Source organism: Canis aureus, chromosome 17 (assembly GCF_053574225.1).
Source record: "Canis aureus isolate CA01 chromosome 17, VMU_Caureus_v.1.0, whole genome shotgun sequence".
Lineage (NCBI taxonomy): Eukaryota > Metazoa > Chordata > Mammalia > Carnivora > Canidae > Canis > Canis aureus.
In genome coordinates this window covers 57030892-57050398 of record NC_135627.1, presented here as the reverse complement: position 1 = coordinate 57050398, position 19507 = coordinate 57030892, and positions in this window count along the sequence as shown.

Here is a 19507-nt window from a genome sequence, read left to right as displayed (position 1 = left end):
TCAAGCTTGGTTACAAAAATAAAACCTGCATCATTTTTCATTTGCCAACCAAGCACAAAGTTATTTTATACTGACTGTATATTTTAAAGTATACTCTCGGATATGGCCTCTTACAGTATTTAAGATATAGCAAGAACATGGCTGATTTTTTTTTTAATTTTTTATTTATTTATGATAGTCACAGAGAGAGAGAGGGGGGCACAGAGACACAGGCAGAGGGAGAAGCAGGCTCCATGCACCAGGAGCCTGATGTGGGATTCGATCCCGGGTCTCCAGGATCGCGCCCTGGGCCAAAGGCAGGCGCCAAACCGCTGTGCCACCCAGGGATCCCTGGCTGATTTTTTTTATAAAAAATTGGCACTAATAAGTGGGTTTATTGGTCTTTTCTAATTGTATAATTTAATTTAGTACAAAGTGTGTAAAATATCAGAGGATATATATATTGTTTCTACGACATGGTATTGCATTTATATCTTTTTACTACAGTGACCTGTGACAGCAGCAGCTTCATGTATTCTTTTTTTACTGAAATTGTAAAATATCCATCTTAAAGACATCAACTATTCTCAAAATTGTGTACAGGATATTCCTTTAGTGGTGGAATTAAAATGTATGAATATTTGCTTTTTCAAAAAAATGTATTTTCTGTTAAAGGTTTAAAGATTTTTGCTATATATTATGGAAGAAAATGTAATCGTAAATATTAATTTTGTACCTATATTGTGCAATACTTGAAAAAATGGTATAAAAGTATTTTGAGTCAGTGTCTTACATGTTAAGAGGGACTGAAATAGTTTATATTAAGTTTGTATTAAAATTCTTTAAAATTAAAAAAAAAAAAAAAAACTTTCACCAAAATCAGGTAGTCCAAACCTAGATTATTTTAACAGTTGCCATCTGGACTTCCTTCTATCCCTCCTACTTCCTACAATTTCTACCCAACTGCTAAACACACTTGAGTTCTAAAGTCTCAAGCTGGGATCCCTGGGTGGCGCAGCGGTTTGGCGCCTGCCTTTGGCCCAGGGCGCGATCCTGGAGACCCGGGATCGAATCCCACATCGGGCTTCCAGTGCATGGAGCCTGCTTCTCCCTCTGCCTATGTCTCTGCCTCTCTCTCTTTCTCTCTCTGTGACTATCATAAATAAATAAAAATTAAAAAAAAAAAAGCAATTATTCTTATAAAAAAAAAAAATAAAGTCTCAAGCTGCTTACCATGACCTGTGCAGCACTACATACTCTGGTAGTTGCCTATTTCTTCAGCCTCCTTACCTATCTGCCTTTCATTTTCTCCACTGTTTGCTGGATATTATGCTGTTCCTCAAATATCCCAAATCCATCTCAAAGGGTATTTGCTTTTCTCTCTGCCTGGGGATCCCTTTTCCCAGTTCTCAGAAATGGATTCCCCTTGTTATTCAGGTCTTAGCTATAATCTTAAAAACCTATCTAAAGTCCTCCCCACTCCACCTCCCTATCTTCTTATACTGACATTGTCCTTGGCACTCACCATCGCCAGGCCAAATATTATATATTAATTAGTATACTGTGATCTATCTTCCCAAGGAGAATGGAATCTCTGTAAAGGAGAAATATTCTATTCACATCTATATACCCAGCATCTAGTACACTTCCCGGAAAAAAAATGGTAGGCCCAAAATAAATAATTAATGAGTGAGGCAAATGCCAGAGGCCTTTTGAGAGAAACGAGGAAAATGGTAACTGTCAGGGTAACTGGAACTGGAAAGAGATTAGAGAAAACATCTTTCTGTTCAATTAGAGAGTTTTTATTAGAGACAGAACATCACTAACCCAATTATGTTTGCAGGAATCTAAGTGATTTTTAAATACTGTTAAAAAGGTACAAACACTGAGAATGTCAAATTTATGACAGGAAAATGACAGCTGAAATTTGTTAGGAATATGTAATGAACATCTTCTGACTGAGTAGGCTATGATTAATAAATTGCACCTTTGAGCTAATATGTTTAAGTAATGCATATGAAATTCGATAGTTTCCAGTTATCTTTGTAAATTCATGTTGTGTGGTATTTCTTCACTTAATAATAAAGGCTATTAATATCTATGACTTATTTATAATTTAAATTTTGTCTCAATCTAAAATATTCAGTCCATTTTCTTATAACCATTCATATTTAATTTGCTCATCTATACACAGTTTTCAGACTGTCCAAGTGTTGATAAACTGGCTTCTTTTCTCACAAATGGAACACAATTTTTAAAAAGGTAATGGGGACTTTTTTGTTTTGATTTTAAAGATTTAATTTATTAGAGAGAGACAGTGAGTGAGAGAGAGCAGAGCACAAGCTGAGGAAGGGGCCGAGGGAGAGAGAGGAACAGACCATCCACTGAGCAGGGAGCCTGATGTGGGACTGGATCCTAGGACGCTGGGATCATGACCTGAACTGAAGGCACAATCAGACTGAGCCTCCCAGGCACCCAAAGGTAATGGCATTTTAAAACCTTAAGAAACTATACAATAACCATCTCCCAGAACATCAACCAATCCATATTCCCCTTTCATAGGTTCTGCTTCCATCATCCCAACTGTGCAGGTACTAAGTCCACAGCACTGCTGTTTTCCCATATAAAGAAAGACGTGGGTAACTGCCCCTAACGGAGCCATTCAGATGGTCTTTAATTCTGAGATAGTCTTCAAAATCCTCCAGCAAGAGAAATTCAGTTTCCAGGAATAAAGTAGAGACATATTTTTCCCTATTCTTTTCACTGAATCGAACTACAAACCCTAGATGTTTGCATGTAAAATCAAAGTAAGACCATTCTGAATGGTGGAAAGGAGCAGACCAACTAGGTTCATTTGAACCCAAGGAACAACACAGTGGTGAATTCCTTGGGTTTTCTTTTGGCCTCCTATATTTCAGACTGGATTCTAGAGAGGATAGAAACCTGGAAGTACCAATAGGATTAGATAAGAAAAACCCCTCTCTAGCCAAAGGAAAGGGGCAGTGTAGAAGGATCAATGATTTTTTTAATAATAACTGCTCTACTCTAACAAAACATCAAAAAATTAAACTATGGTCACATCCAGCAAGAGCAGAGTGGAAAGCCTAGACTTCTACTCTTGCCAGACACCTAATGGACCTACCCAAGCTGTTATTAGAGAAGGCTGAGTAGGTTGCTAGAACACTTATCTCTGAATGATAAGCAGCTCTAACTCAATTTGAGTGGCAACCGTATGGAGAACACGGACTTCTGATGTCCACATGGCAGTAACAAAGAGGCACTCTCCTCCACTTCCCTATAAAAGCAGGTATCAGGGGAAGTCACTAAAACAGAAGGTTTAAGTAAGATCCAGAATATCTTAAAGTAGCCAAATGTCATATCTCAGTTGAAGAAAATCACACAAAGCAACAAGATCTAAAATTGAAAAGAAATAATCAATAGGTATCAACACTCAGACAATAGGCATATTAGAAATTTGACTGATTTTCAAGTAACTATCACAAAAATACTCCAAGAAACACAGTTGCAACAAATGAAAAGCAGCAAGTGTCAGAAAAGAGAACAAAGAACCAAATGAAAAAATTTTATAACTGAAAATTAAAAAAATTTAAACCCTGAATGGGTTCAACAGCATAGTAGAGAGGATATGGCGGGGGGAGTGGGGGGGACAGTAAACAGAGAGAAAAGAAATTAGCCAGTCTGAACACAGAAATATGTAACATTAAAGTCATAGGTTGTAAATAAGGAAAAATCTCATATCAATAATCAAAATTCCCACATCAAGGATCCAGAGAAAGGGGACACCTGAATGGCTCAGTGGTTGAGCATCTGTCTTTGGTTCAGGGTGTGATCCCGAGGTCCTGGGATCGAGTTCCGCATTGGGCTCCCTGCATGGACCCTGCTTCTCCCTCTGCCTGTGTCTCTGCCTCTCTCTCTGTGTCTCTCGTGAATAAATAAATAAAATCTTAAAAAAAAAAATCCAGAAAAAGAGCAAAAATAAACCATAAGAAAAGAATGAAGCAATGAAATAAAGGGCATAATCAAGAAAATTGAGAAGCAAAATTGAGTAAAAAAAAAAAAATCAATGAAAGAACTGATTTTTTGAGGAGAAAAAATTTTTACAATCCTCCATTAAAATTGAAAACAGACAAGACACAAAATTATCAATATCAAGGGGAAAAAATCCAGGATATCACTAAAACCCTGCAATCATCAAAAAAAAAATAAAAAGTATTTACTATGAACAAGTCGATGCACATAAATTTGACAATTTAGATAAACCAGTGAGTTGTAAAATACAAGCTACCGTAATTCATCCAATACAAAATAGGTAATAGTTAATAGGCTTTAAAAATTAAGTTAGGAGTGCCTGGGTAAGTCAGTCCATTAAAGATTTGGCTCTTGATTTTGGCTCTGGTCCTGATCTCAGGGTTGTGGGATTGAGCCTCGTGTTGGGCTCTGCACTTAGTGGGGAGTCGGCTGGAGATTCTCTCTTCCTTTCCCTCTGCCCTTCCTCCTGTTCACTGTTTCCTCATGTGCACACTCGCGTGCTCACCCTCTTCCTCTCTAAAATAAATAAATCTTTAAAAAATTTTGGTTGAATTCTTAATTCTATTACTGCTCAAAAAGTAATCTCTAGCCTCAATTGTTTGCACTATGGAACTCTACCAAACCCTAAGAATTATTATACCATCTCTTCCAGACAAAACAGGAAGAACATTCCATTGTATTTTCTGCAACTATTATCCTGATACCAAAACCAAACAAAAACAGTAGGAAAAAAAATGAGAACTACCAACCAATATCCCTCATTTATTGCAAAATTCTTAACCAAACATTAGAAAATAGATTCTAGCAGTAAAGAAAAAAAAATCATATACCATAACCACATAGGGATTATTCCAGTAATGCAAAGCTGGTTTAAAATCTGAAGGAAAAAAAATCCACATAATCCATTTTATTAACAGGCTAAAGTAAGAATATCATGAGATCATATCAATTGATGCAAAAAAAGCCATTTAACCAAAAAAAATAAAAGGAATTTGTGGGGTGTGTGGTGGGTAGGGGTGTGGGACCTCAACTTGATAAAGACCGCCTGTAAAATACCTACAGCTAACATACTCCATGGTGACCCTGGGGTCACGCCCTGAGCCGAAAGCAGATGCTCAACTGCTGAGCATTTGGTCCCAGGTAAAGAGTTTTTTAAACTTGATATCAAAGTAACCCATGGAAGGAAAACTATTTAAGTTGGATTTCATCAAAATTAATTTTTTTTTCTTCGTGAAAGAGTTAAGATGATGAAAAAACTGTCTATGGGAGAAAAGGTTTGCAAGCCACATATGTGATAAAGGACCAGTTTGCCAAATACGTAAAGAATCCTCAGAACTCAAACAGTAACATTTTAAAATTACAATTAAAATTTTAAAGCCCCACATCACTAAACTGGAAATGGGCAAAAGATATCTGCCGTCACTTCACTGAAAAGGATATACAGATGGCAAATAAGCAGTGGAAAAGATACTATCACGAATTAGGGAGCTCGAATTAAAACAATGAGATCACTACACGCCTGTCAAAACTAAATAAAGAATAGTGACAGCACCAAATGCTAGCAAGGACACACAGAAATCAACCACTCACACCTTTCTAGTGTCAATATGAACTTTTAGAGCTATTGTCAGTGTTAGTTTGGCACTTTCTTAAAGATCTAAACATGCAACCACCTTGCAACCCAGCGGTAGTGTTACCAGACATTTATCCCCTGTTAGTTCGTGTTGGCACAAATACCTGTATATCAATGTTTATAACTGATCTGAAGTAGCAAAAAAGCAGACACCAGATGTACAGCAGATAAATGAGTAAACTGTGGTACATCTATACCACAGAACACTATCCCAAGATAAAATGCAACTGCTGATACACATAAAATCCTGACTATATCTACAGAGAATTAGCTGAGTTGGAAAAAAAAACCCTTTTCAGTACATTACATTTTGCATAATTTCACTTATACACCATTTTTGAAATAACAAGATTATATTGAAGAACAGATTAGTAGTTGTCGGGATAAAGAGGGAGTGGAGACAGAAATTGGGTATAGCTCTAAAATTGATAAGGCAAGGGATCCTTGTGGTGGTGGAAAGGTTCTATATCCTGACTGTGTCCGTGTCAATATCCTGGAAATACTGCACTATTGTCTCGCAAGGTGTTACCATTGGGGGAAAATAAGTGTATACAGGACCTGTTATGTCTTACAACTACATGTAAATCTACAATTTTCTCAAGATTAAAAAAAGAAAAAAAAACAGCAAGTCTATTGGGAGCTTGAGCTGAGAGGATCTAAATGGAGGCTGGGAGACAAGGTTGGACCAGGTAATGCAGAAAACAAAGTTTGCAGTGAGTGAGTTGAGAATAAAGCAAATAGCAGGTTAAGAGCGAGCAACTAGAAAAAAGTAGCCTTCTAAATAGCTGCCTTGATTTCTCCTGACAGTTGGGTTCTTGGTTCCATGTTACTGGAAGGCATAGCAGCACTTCCCACCTTTGCGATGCGTACGACAGGTGTCCTTGTGTCTTTCCAGTTGAAGTTCCTTTGGGCTTAAACTGGGGTGGATGGGGTCTATGACTCACTGCCCAACAATTCCTAACAAGACAATCATGTTCAAATTACCTCAACTCTCGGGGGGCACTTGGCGGGATGAGCGCTGGGTGTTGTGCTATATGTTGGCAAATTGAACTCCAATAAAAAAATATACAAAAAAAATTACCTCAAACTCTCAAAACAAAGAAATGTAAAAAGCAAGTAAGGGTATACATGATAGATTTCTTTTTGTTTTGGTTGCACCAGGACACTAAATTTTTAAGGTTAATATAGTACGCAGTAGTAAGTGTGTAGAAACACTGATATTACAAATATTGATTGTAACCGTGAACAGGCACCTGCCAAGACTAACTCATACATGACTATAGGATGTCCTTTATGCCCCATTGCAATGAGAAAATTTCCAATTTGTTTTTTTTTTTTTAGTAGTAAAGCCAAGCTGTTCTGATCCTACCATTTTTTCTCCTTGAATTAGCTCATTTTCAATGGTTTTTAAAACAAAGGAATGTTTAAGAGAAACAATGGTTTGCAGGACATCTTCCAATCTGGATAGTGTAAGTGGTGATCAATGTATACTACTGGGTTGTGTGCACTATTAGTGAAACATAATTATGTTGATGTTCTTTCTTATGCTTTTAATGCCCCCCCCAAAAAAAATTCAATGCAACATGTGATCTGGATCCCTTCTTAGAAAGCAGAGGAATAAGTCAAGTAATTCTCTGAGAAGCATGTGTCTCAGATTTCTTTAAAATAACAATTACCTTTTCATCTCCTAAAAATCAGAATTAGGACGGTTAGCTGTAACTGTTCCAGAACACATTATAATGAGCATCACTCACCCACACGTTTATCTATTTGACACAATTATGGTTCTCAGTATTACACAATGAGCCAGATTTACCGAATAAAGACAGTTTTAAAGACCCCCATAGACCCCATCGGGGGACATCTGAACTGCAGGATATCTCAAGATTTTATGTAAGCGTACCGGGTATGTGCAAAAAAAAAGTCAACAGAAATTAGTCCAAAGTAAAATTAGTGAGTTTGTACTTATGATTTTGTGTTTAAAATCTCATCAAATTATGAAGTTGAACATGGAGCCTCAGAGGACCTGTCTCATACATTGTTCAGAGGCAAGTAAAGGTAAGGTGGAGACTTTACAAATTATCAGAAATTGTTTCTAAGAAGAATGACAAACACAAACCAAAAATCAACGTTGTATTTTAGAAATTAGGTATCTTTGACCTGAAAAAGCACTTCTGGATAAGGATATATGAATGAAGTAAAATGCATTACGCCCACACAAGCTACGGCTGCAAGGATGAAACTTCATTTTATCTCTGGCAGTAAAAGAGGTCTTAGACCCCAGAAAAATATATCTTCAGGCAGCCTGGCATATTTTTAACTCCGTAAAATTACAAAAACATTATCCATTTCATTTTCTGTGAATGAGACCAGCTTTTAACTTGCTTCTTTTCATGTGGAAATGGGATTAAAATAAGGTGAACAAAGCTGCCTGATAGTAAAATGTGAAGCACCTTCCTTACCTTGATTCCTTTTCAAACAAAGCACTTATTAACAACTATCATAATTATAATCCTATTTGTTCAATGTATTGAGCGTCTGTTCCACGCCAGGCACCATAGTTAGCACTCTCCTAACTGTATTTAATCCTCACAACCATCTAAGGCATTACCACCCCCATTGTATAATGGAAGAAATTGAGGCCCAGAATGTTTTGTCTAGCCCAAGACTACAAACCAGGCTACCATATTGGCAACCAACAACCAACACACCACATGTGTGCTTATAAAAGGGAAGATGATGGTTGCTTCTGGGATGGTTGCTTCTCTGAGCCTGGGAAGTGGAGACTGAACAAAAAAAATTGTGTGTATCTACTGTTTGTTTGTTTGTTTGTTTGTTTGTTTTAACAAGTAGAATGGATTTCTTTTATAATAAAAGCTACTGAATTCCTTGATCTGATAAAACACCTGCTGTATGAAAACTTCAAATTCCTGGAGAGCTCAACACACAGCAGGCATGGAGTCAACACTGGATAGAACTGAAGTGGGTTAAAATTGATTATTCCTTTAAAAAGGAAAGGTACACAGCAATTAAAATGTACTTCTGTCATTAACAAAGTATCATTAGACTATACATGAATATACATAAACCATTATTCAGTTACCTTATCAATATTTTATATATGTTAACATTGCCCTCCCGTAAATATGAATGATTCTCGACTTCTACTGTAGAAGTATATTTCCATGGAGTTTGTTTTACTGAAGAAAATTTGGCCTCATTCCTGAATCTAATCTAAGGTAGAATTTTGAAACAAAACAAAACAAAAACACCTCCAGATATTTGTTTGCAAGGACCAGCAATAGAACCCCTACTAAAACTTGTTCAAAACAGTAACTCAGCAATTCCTCCTCCTAGGCCTATGCTGGATAGAAAACCGTTGACCAAAACACATGTAGTAGATTAACAGCACAATTCATAATGGCCCCAAATTAGAAGCTAGCCAAAGGCCTAGTGAGGGAATAAAAAAATAACAATAAAAAATAAATTTAAAAAAAAGCTATACACAGTGGAATGCTATAAAGCAGTCAAAGGCTCCGTGCAATAAGGATGAAGGTCACAAGATGTTGACAACAGCCAGACACAAAGAACTACACACTGTGCAATTCCACTAATATAAAATGCAGAAACAGATGAAACTCATTTATGCTGTTGGAAGTCTAGATAGCAGTTACCTTTAGGTGGGGAAGAGGAGTAAGGGAGTGAAAGGAAGAGTAAGGAGGATTTCTTATATGATGCTATTCCGTGCGTCTGGTCAGATGGGTACATTCAGTTAAGGGAGATTAATCATGTGGTACACATGCGTGAGCTTTGCTTTATTACACAGCATGATGATAAATCTAAGATGTCGATCGGGGCACCTGGGGGGCTCAGTTGGTCAAGTGGCTGCCTTCAGCTCAGGTCATCATCCCAGGGGCCTGGGATCAAGTTCTGCATTGGGCTCCCTGCTCAGCTGAGAATCTGCTTCTCCCTCTTCCTCTGCTGCTCCCCCTGCTTGTGCTTGCTCTGTCTAATAAAGAAAATCTTTAAGATAAAAATAAATGAAAAGAAAATGTGTATCAAATAGTTATTTGGCAGTTTGAAATTTAAAAACCAAGGGGATCCCTGGGTGACTCAGTGGTTTAGCGCCTACCTTTGATTCAGGGCGTGATCCTGGGGTCCTGGGATTGAGTCCCATGTCAGGCTCTCAGCATGGAGCCTGCTTCTCCCTCTCCCTGTGTGTCTCTGACTCTCTCTTTCTCTCTATCATGAATAAATAAATATTTTTTAAAGTTATTAAAAATTTAAAAACCAAGAATATATGGGCCTGGGGGGCTCAGTGGTTGAGCATCTGTCTGCCTTTGGCTCAGGTTCTGATCCTGGGGTTGTGGGATCGAGTCCCACAGTGGGTTCCCTGCACCGAGCCTGCTTCTCCTTCTACCTATGTCTCTGCCTCTCTCTGTGTGTCTCTCATGAATAAATGAATAAAATCTTTAATAAAAAAACTAAATTAAGTTTAAAAAAGACATAATTTAAAATATACAAAGAATGAATGAATGAGAGTGAATGATAGGGGTTGAGATCCCAACAGGAGCACTGGCCAAGGAGATTTAATTTCAGTCTCATCCCTAAACTTCCCAAGACCATCTGTGTCACATATTATTTCACCTCTTGAAATGTTGTCAGGATTATGTAACATTAACTAAAGCTTAATAGTTGGCGCACAGTTCACAGTAAGCATTCGTTTCTCTCCCTTCCTGGATTTTAGAACAAAATGCATGTTTCATAATGAAGTAGCTTATTATTCTTAAATGTAATATCAAATGCAGGTAATTTTACCAAGAAATGTTTAAGCCAGTTCAGAAGTAGGTAATCCCAGAGGATTTTTTAGATACTTCTAATTTTCCTGATTTTCTGGGGTGGGATAGCAAATGGTAGGTGGTGACGAAGCTACCACACTGACATCTCCAGCAGCCATAGCCATGTGGTGTGTACGACGTCTGAAAGAGCACTGGCTGCGATAGTTTTCAACAACCAGGAGCTGTGATTCTAACTCAGTGGGATATCACTAAAATGTGTCATTGAAAGAAAAAATGATCAAATTCCAGCAGCCAAATTCAAACACAGCAGAAAAAAAATATCATTTCTGGGTATTGAAGGATTCCAAGCTGAATGGCTGTCAGCATGGTTTAAAAGGCCAGTCCTCAGATGCAGCAAAAATTGGCACATGATTAGTCATAGCACATTGACCGAACGCTTGCTATATATTGGGCCACCGACCTCACCACCCAGTTCTCACTGGGGCTACAGAGGAGTTTTGAAGAGGATTAAGAAGGGCCAGGGTTGATAACGAGGACAAATAGGCACAACTTAAAAGTGACCAACATTATTTACAAAAAGAAGAGAAAAAAAAATCAAGAGACAATTCAACAATCTATATTTGAATCAAAAGATCAAGGATTAAGGAGGAAAATTAGATGTTGTCAACAAAATCAAATCCATTCATCATTCAACCTTCCTGCGTGTTTTTAGCACCCTGTTGGTCCCTTTCTGCTTCCCCAGGCAAAAATGATGCTTTGTTTTTACATACGGTCAGGATATAATCACTGCAACTTCTAATTACAATTATATAACCATGACTAGAAATGGAGGAAATAGAATGGAAGAGAGAAAGAAGTGGCTGGGTCAATAAAGTGGTTTTATATTCCACCATCATGATGTTACTTGGTTACTAGGGGTCAATTGCAAATGGTTCTACAAGTCCTGAAACATGACCATCCCCAAAATAGATACTATCAAAAACGGGGGGAGTTATGGCATGTCATACAGCCATGAAAGATTAATCTATTATATGACAGATTCTTGAATATTGTTAAAAAAGGACGACTGAAGACAACAGCAAAAAAATATCCTAACTTCGCTTTTTACCTTTAAATCTTTAAAGATCTAATTTTCTGCCCCCCCCCCCAAAAAAAGTAAATTTGATGGCTCACAAAAATGAAATCAGGCCTATGGCTGAGAAATCCGTGAAGAGGTGTGTTTACATGCCAAACTTTCACATGCTGGATAGGACATGAAAAAAGGAAGTCTGACTTATTCTTAGAGTGACTATAATGCGGGGTGGGGGTGGGGGAATTTGAGAATTATAAGGTGATAGAGAATCAGTTCTGAAGTAAGGGGTCAGCAGTTTTCTTTTTCTGTAAAAAGATAGATAAACACTTGAGAGTATGTAAGCAAAATGGTTGGTTGCAACTACTCTGTGGCTGCATTGGAAGAAGTCATAGCCTATATGTAAGAAGGAGCATGGTCATTTTCTAATAAACCTTGATTAAAACAACAGGCAGGGGACAGTATTTAGCCTGAGGGCCACAGATTGACAACCACTGCTTTTGAGACTATTAGGATGTGGTTTCCACAGAGGAGGGGGGTTAGCACAGACTGATGCATGGAAGTGCTGAGTCACTATATCCTGCACCTGAAACTAATATAACACACTGCAGGTCAAATAATGAGAATAAAAATTAAAAAATTTTAAAAGTTTTTAGACTTTTTAATCCATGGTAGAAAAGAGCAAACCACCTTTTTACTCAATCTGGCCATGAGCAGATAACCTGACCAGCCAAAAGCTTGAGCATGCATATTGTGGAAGACAAAGTTCTTCAAGGCTCCCTACAGTGAGAAAAATCAGAAGACCTTCTCTTCAAGTTTCGACACACATTTCCCCTGTTTTCCTTAGCTTCGCAATTAAAGTATCAAAACCTTAAAATGAATGAAACGTAAGGCTTTGACACATAGAATTGGTAGGAAAAGAAAGTCAGACTCAATTCTGACTCACACAGAATTCACCCAGTGCAACAAGACGATTCTAAAATGCATACTTAAGACAATTTTGCTGCTTTGTCTTTTCAATGGCACCATAAAAAACGCCAAGGGGTGCCTGGATGGCTCAGCATTGAGTGTCTGCCTTTGGCTCAGGTCATGATCCCAGGGTCCTGGGATGGAGTCCTGCATCAGGCTCCCCGCAGGGAGCCTGCTTCTCCCTCTGCCTGTGTCTCTGCCTCTGTCTGTGTCTCACATGGATAAATAAATAAATCTTTAAAATAATTAATAAATAAATAAGTACATAAATAAATAAATACCTAAATAAATAGAAATACCAAGAGTTAGAAACAAATGTAGGCTTTACAGCCTACTGCAAACTTGAACAAAAAATCAAATCAAATCAAATCAACTAAAATAAAATAAAATAAAATAAAATAAAATAAAATAAAATAAAATAAAATAAAATAAATAAAATAAAATAAAAATAAAGACTGCCAAATTCAGGAGAAAAGTGGTGTGGGAAATGCCAAAAGATGATGCCTGTGGCTACAGATTTCAAAGCTGGAAGCATCCGTTTTTCCAGGAGATGGCCAACTCTGAGAGAGAGGACCAACAAGCCCTTTTTTGTAATAAACAAGATAGAATAAGGATGTTGTTAACAGCAGCTTTCCTAACCCCATCTGGGATAGAGAAGGCGGGGCTGAATGAGAAATCAGCAAGTAGCAGCCTGTCAGGGAGGCAGGGAGTCTACAGCAAATATTTGCCTCATCGTCCTGCAGTACCCATCTCTAAACGGCTAGAGAGAAGTAAAGCTGTAAATCTCACACACAATGTATGATCAGGAACTTAAGCAAACAATATGTAAATTGCACTAGACCTATGGAGAATTTCTAAAAAAAAGAAAAAAAAAAGAAAGTCTATAATGAGGGGGAGGAGGATGGGGACAACTAGTACACAGACTCTTTGCCCCTCTCAAAACATTTCCATGGAGAAAATTAAAATTTTGACCAAACATAGGTCATGAATGTATAGGTCTCAATAAAGCTATCACCTATATAAACAACAGCTCGAAGCTGTGATTCTAAGATCTCAGGCAATCTCAGTAAGTTAACAGGGACATCCAGAGATAAAGCAGGAGCTGGCTCACGGCAGCATAAAATACAACGTAGTTACAGAAATGTAGACCATATTGAAAATAGCAAAAATAGACACTGCCAAATCAAAAAGACAAAAGATTAAGTGAATAAAATGAAATACAAATAAAGCATTAGTAAGAAAATGATGACCATTAAGAGAAATTAAACCAATAGGACATACATCTAATTGGTATCCCTAAGGACAATTAAATACTAAGAAAATTTTTAAAGGGTTCTCTCCAGGAGACTTTGGAAGGATCATAGCCCTGCCAAAACCTTTGTTTTATGCATCTGGCTTCCAGAATTCTAAGAAAATGTATTGTTTTAAACCACACAAAAAAAGTTGAGATATAATTCAAGAAAACTTCAGAGGAATTTAATCTACACATTAAAAGGGCACACTATATGATGTACTGTATGTTGGTTAATTCAATTTAATTTTTTTAAAAAAAGGAAAAAGCACACTATGTTCCAAGAAAAACTGTCAATGATCTGAATGATCATTAGCAGTACATTTCCAGGTAAAATTACTGGACATCAAAAGTTTAAAAAAAAAAAAAGTCCATTGAGCATTAGAATGAACAGAAGGAATAAGACACTTAAAATGGTAAAAAAAAATAAATAAATAAATAAAAATAAAAAAAAATCAAAGAGGGTGAGAATATACATGGTTTGCCTTTATTGGCCGTAGCCAAGACATGGAAGAAGGCTAATTGTCCACTGATGGATAATTGGATTAAAAAAATGTGATATATACACAATGGAATATTATTCAGCTTTAAAGGAAATCCTGCCATTTGGGATAAGTGGACCTGGAAGGCAAGGTGCTAAATGAAGCCAGCAGACACAGGACAAATTCTAGGTGATACCATTTATGTGAGCAAATCTAAAATAGTCAAACACAGAAGCAGAGAGCAGAATGATGGATGCCAGGAGTGGGGGGAGCATGGAGGGAGGAGGGAGGAAAATAGGGAGTTGTTACAGGGTACAAACTTTCAGTTGTGCAAAATAAGTCCTATAGATCTATGATATGGCATAGTGCCTCTAGCTGATAGCACATTGCATACTTCAAGATTTGCTGAGAGGGTAAATCTTATGTTAAGTGTTATCACACAAAGAAAACAGAGGGAGGGAGGAAACTTTTGAGGGTGACAGGCTTATGACAAATTGTTTTGATAGCTTCATCAATATGCACTTCTCTCCAAAGTTATCAAGCTGTATACATTAAATATGTACACTTTTTATATATCATATCTGAATAAAGTGGTTAAAGAATTTATGTACAATATTCAAGGGAAGGATAAGAATCTTTGATGAAATGTTAAAAAAGCATGTCTGTATTTATGCTTTAACTTTTAACACTCAGGGAATATAGTTCCATGAGTCACTTTTGAAGAAACCGCTAGAGAACAATTTTCAATCAACCAAGAGATACCAACATTTATTTTGCCATAGTTGTCTGGTTAAGCATTCATCCTAGCAAACTGTAGGATTAAGCCTAAAACAGATGTGGGGATTATGGTCACAAGATATGATCCAACATTAGAAGCCTCAGAAATTCTTAGAAATGATATTAACAAAACCAGAAGGAAAAACAGAAAAAAAAAAAAAAGCACCAAGAAAGAAAAGCAGCTCATAGTAATAGGAACATGCTGATTTTTCCTTCTTTATAGGTTATTATTTAAAGCTCTTTAGTAAAGGTATACATATATACTTAGAATATATACATATTAGAAGTCACAAGAGATGTAAAAAACCTTGATCACAGGTACAGATCTGCAGGTCTTGGGTGCTAAATTCTCACAATACATTACTAGGTAAAGTATTTTCTCCTAACAGCCTTTGATTTTAGTTTATGGCAAATGATCTAGACAAAGACATTTGATCTTTGAGAAGCTACCTGGAACCAAGTCATTAAAATAGTTAAAGTTAACACTGATGGAAATGGTAAAAACAGAGAATCTCAAACTAAGGAATAAAGATATTCCAAGTGAATGTTGGGATTTCTAGCCATTACAAAGGTGGTGGATTCCAAAAATTGCTACATTTTTAAAACTTGAAAGTTTCTACAAATTGAAAACCACTTCACAAATATTTATAATTATAAATTTTACTTATACTTTGATTTACAGTGAGGCACAATTTTGTTTAACAACTGGTTGTTCATAAGATGTAAAATATTAGAGCTGTGAATTTAAAGAACCTTATGTTTTGGTCAATTTTATTCTACATTGAGAAAGATAATACCTATTCTTCTCAAGCTATTGCCAAAAAAAAAGGAAGAGAAAGGAATACTTCCAAGTTTATTCTTCAGAGCATTACCCTGATACCACAACCAAAGATACCATAACAAAAAATTGCAGACCAACAGCTCTGATCATAGATGCAAAATCCTCATTAAAATATTAGCAAATCTGGGGTGCCTCAGTCAGTTAATCATCTGCCTTCAGCTAGATCATGATCCCGGGGTCCTGAGCTGGAGCCCCAGGTCAGGCTCCCTGCTCAGTGGGAAGTCTGCTTCTCCCCTTCCCTCTGCAGTTTCCCCTGCCAGTGGCTCTCTGTCAAATAAATAAAACCCTTAAAAAATATATTAGCAAATCAAATTCAATCCATTAAAAAGATCATTCAGCACAATCAAGTGGAATTTCAGAAATGCAAGGATAGTTTGATATCCACTAATCATTACGATACACATTAACAAAATATAGGATAAAAATCGTATGATTTCAATAGATGCAGAAAAAGCTTTTGACAAAATTCAACATCAGTTCCTGAGTAAAACTCTTAAAGTCAACTTAAAGATAACATCTCAACATAATAAGAGCTATCTATGACAAACTCACAGCTAACATACTAACAATGGTGAAAGACAGAACTTTTCCTCTAGGACTGGCAATAAAACAAGTAGGTCCACTCTTACCTCTTTTATTTAATATAATACTAGAAGTCCTACCAATAGCAGTCAGATGAAACAAAGGCATCCAAATTATTAAGAAAGTCAAATTGCCCCATTTGCAGGTAATATTCTATATATCAAAAACTCTGAAGAACTCAGAGAATTAGAATAAATGCATTCAGTAAAGAGGCAAAATATAAAAAGAATCAATACACAAAAATCTGTTGTATTTCTATATATGCGTAAACTGGCAGAGACAGAAATTAAGATAACACTCCCATTTTTTTAGCTGCATCAAGTATACCGAGGAATAAATTTAAGCATGAGGCAAAAGACCTACACTCTGAATGAAAAGAAATATGAACGAAAAGAAATTAAGGATGAGCAGAAGTAAATGGAAAATATGGCCTGCTAATGAATTAGAAGAATGTTAAAATACCCATTTTAACCACCCAAAGGAATATACAAATTCAATGTGATCCCTATCAAATCCCAATAGTATTTTTCACAGAATGAAAATAATCCTACAATTTGTATAGAACCACAAAAGACCCCAAGTAGCCAAAGCTATCTTGCAAAAAAGGAACCAAACGGAAGGCACAACACTCCCACATTCAAACTCTATTACAAACCAATAGTGACCAAAACCGTATAGTACAAGCACACACTATAAAATGAATATATTCCTAGAAACAAAATCTTCTAAAACGGAATTAGGAATAAATAGAAAATCCAAACACAATAATTACTGGTAACAAAATTAAATCTGTAAACAAAAAAAAAACACCAAAAAAAATAAATGTCCATGACCAGATGACTTCAAAGGTGATTTCTATCAAACATTTAAAGAGTTACCTTGGGGCACCAGCTGACTCAGTCAGAAAAGCATGTGACTGTTGATCTCTGAGTCAAGAGTTTGAGCCCCCATGATGGGTGTAGAGGTTACTTAAATAAATAAAACTTTTTTAAAAAGCTACCTATTCTCTTCAAACTATGTCTAAACCAGACAAAGACACTACAAAACAAGAAAACTACAGGCAAATATCCCTGATGAACATAAATGCAAAAATCCTTAAAATATTAGCAAATCACATTCCAAAATACATTCAAAGATCATGCACCATGATTAAGGGGGATTTATTCCATAGATTCAAGGATTTCACTTGTATGTGGAATTTAAGAAATAAAACAAATGAGTAAAGGGGGAAAAAAAAGACTGTTTCTTGCTTTGACTCAAAATATAGAAAACAAACTGATGGTTACCAGAGGGGAGATGGGTGGGTGGCTGGGTTAAAAGGTCATGGGGATTAAGGAGGGTACTTGTTGCAATGAGCACCAGCTGATGCATGGAAGTGTCAATTCACTATATTGTACACCTAAAACTAATATTGTAGGTTGGTTGATTTTAAAACTTAAAAATAAGCACACTATAAAAAATAAGAAGTGGCCTCATGAAGGTGAAAATTTGGCTTTTCTGATATACAGTTCTACTCCTGAGGAAGTCAACACTTCCTATTCATGTTGACTATGTGAATCTATCGTTATTAAACCCACTGGAATATAGAAGAACCAAATATATGGTCTACTCATTTTATTCTGTCAAAATTCAAGAGGAAGAGCTCCAACGTGAGTACAGACCAAGGGCACAATCAGGCCACAGCGCTAAAAGATTGAACCTTCACTGAAAGAAGTGAAGACATTAAAAATCTAGCCTCTGAGAAGTGAGCTCTCATGCTTTTTTTTTTTTTCTTTGTTTTTTGTTTTTTTTTTTTTGATGCATTTCCTCCCATAGGCTGCTTTTCTCTTAGCGCTCCTTCAGTAAAATTGGCCCAAAGCGTTTTTCTCCCTTGGAAATTACTTCAACTATCAGTTTCCTCATTCCCTACTATTCCCCTACCAGTGTTCAGTTGGAAATGGATTGGGGCACAAAGGAGAGGCTTGATGACTGTTAGGTATGACTCTCATCACTCAAATAGAACTCTCAGATCCCATTCTGGATCACTAAATGCCCTAGTTAGGAATAAGTGTATTTGCCAGGAATAATCGCCAGCACACATCACAGACAGCTACCAGGATGGCTGTACCCACGGTTGGTGCCAGAAAAAAATTGGGATCCTGCCTAAGTATCTTTGAGATACACCCAATAGGCATCTGCAAATTTTTATGAGGTAGTTCTTTGGGATCAGCAAATATATTTGTCTCTATTAGTTCTGCATCATATACACACACACATACATACACACACACACCTATATATTTATATATATATATATATATTAAACATTTACTCATTTTTAAAAAAGTGAAAAAGAGAGCACATGCATGAGTAGGGGGAGAGGCAAAGTAAAGAGAGAAGCAGACTCCCTGCTGAGCATGGAGCCCCACACTGGCCAATCCCATGATCCCAAAATCATGACCTGAGCTGAAATCAAGAGTCTGATGCCCAAGCAATTGATTCCAAGTGCCCCTGTGCTTTTCTTATAAGAAGTTATCCTCTCACCCTATAATTAGTCTAAAAATATATTTGTTTATCCCAAACCTATGTCACATCTGGTAGTAAATTAGGTATTTCAGGAAATGCACCTAGTAAGAATATATCAAGTGGCCTCCTGGTGACTTTAAACAAGGGCAATATCCCTTGACGCACCTTAGAATGACTCAAGCACCACATCCCATCTGACCAAATAAACACGGAAAAAAAAAAAAAAGGTCAGTCAAGTACTACATTTCACTAATAGACTAGATCATGATTTTACTAGTCCGGGTAGAAATCCTCATTTAGAAAGGCATCCATTCCAAATAGTTCCAATGAGGTCTTTAACCACATTGCCCTGATCTCTCTCTCTCTCTCTCTCTCTCTATATATATATATATAAGTATGGGCAGGTGGCAGGACCCAGACTGGCCAGTTGAAGTACTCCCATTCTTCCAGCCACCATGATTGGTTCAGAGATGGGCATATGAACATCAGGTCCACTTTCCATGTGTGTGATAAAGAGAGATCATAGTTAA